This window comes from Echinops telfairi, unplaced genomic scaffold (genome assembly GCF_000313985.2).
Source record: "Echinops telfairi isolate 266 unplaced genomic scaffold, ASM31398v2 ScPeMD7_443;HRSCAF=831, whole genome shotgun sequence".
Classification (NCBI taxonomy): domain Eukaryota; kingdom Metazoa; phylum Chordata; class Mammalia; order Afrosoricida; family Tenrecidae; genus Echinops; species Echinops telfairi.
Window position 1 is genome coordinate 40,792,283 of NW_022104341.1, and position 1,626 is coordinate 40,793,908.

The window sequence follows — 1,626 nt, forward strand, 5'->3', positions numbered from 1 at the left end:
TACAAATAAGGAATCCTACTTCGCGGAATTTCATTTATCACGGTAGGGTCTAGAACCGATTAACCGCGATAAACGAGGGTTCACTGTATTTTACTTTGTGTTTTGGAGCTACCTTTGAAACTTTCTTTTCACCTCTTTGATTTCAGCTCTTTGACTTCATAAATTCTTCCATTTACTTTTGCTAACTCTGTGATTAAGAGCAAGTTTTAGAGTCTCTTCTGATATATACTTTGATCTTTTCTTTCTTTCCTGTCTTTTTAATGACCCTTTGCTTTCTTCATATGTGATATTCTTGATGTCCTCCCACAGTTCATCAGGTCTTCTGTCATGAGTGTTCAATATGTCAAATCTATTTTTTAGATGTTCTTAAAATTCAGGTGAATAGACTCAAGTTCATATTTTGGTTCTTGTGGACTTGTTTTAATTTTCTTCAACTTTAACCTGAACTTCCATATGAGCAATTGATTATCTCTTTTACAGTCAACCCCTGGCCTGATTTTAGCTGATATGGAACTTCTCCAACTTTTCTTCTCACAGATATAGTCAATTTGTTTTCTATGTATTCCATCTGGAGAAGTTCAGATAATCATCTTTTGGGTTGTTGAAAAAAGGAATTTACTTTGTACAAGTCATTGGTCTTGAAAAAATTTATCATGATGTCTCCAACTTCATCTTTATACCAAGACCACATTCTCCAACTACTATTCCTTCATCTTTGTTTCCAAGTTTTACATCCCAATCAACAGTAATTGTCGATACATCTTGATTGCATGTTTGATCAATTTCAGATTGATTTTGCTTGTAGAATTCTTCAATTTCTTCATCACAAGCTTTTGTGATTTGTTCATAAATTTGAATAATAGTTGTGTTGATTGAATTTCCTTGAAGACAAATAGATATAATCCTATCATTGACGGCATTGTATTTCATTCAAGATTGATTTTGAAATGTCCTTTTTGGCAATGAATGTGCCGTAATTCCTCTTGACTGTGTCATTATCAGCATAGTAAACCTCAAGATTTTCTGATTTCAAATTGACAAATATAAAAAAAAAATCACACTCATTGCCATCGAATGAATTCTGATTTATGGCAACTCTATAGAACAGAGTAAAACTGCCCCTGTGGGTTTCTGAGTCTGTAACTCTTTACCAGAATAAGAGCCTAATTTTTATTCTGTGGAGTGACCAGTGATCTCAAACTTCTCACCTCATAGTTAGAATCCCACCATGTAGCTGCTACACCACAGGGTTCCTCCGAATGACCACCAGTCTATTTTAGCTCACTGATGCATGGAAGATGAAACTTTATGCATTCTATTAATTTGCGCTAACTTCCAATTTTCCTAAATTCATATTCACATATTTCAAATTTAGACCATTAGCAAATTTTGAACTGTTCTCCTTACCTTGGAGACATGTGCCCCATCGACAAACAAAGATCCCACAGGCTCCACCCCCACATGCTTCACCCCAGTCCCATTGCCATGGTCAACTGCACTCTGAGGAAGTAGCTCCTCTTCAGCCACCAACCAAGGGGCCCATCTTCCAGCACCATCTCTCTAATGCTGTCCTTTCCTTTCTTAGGCCTCCAGTACCTGACCATGTTTTAAGCTGGGGATAAGGTT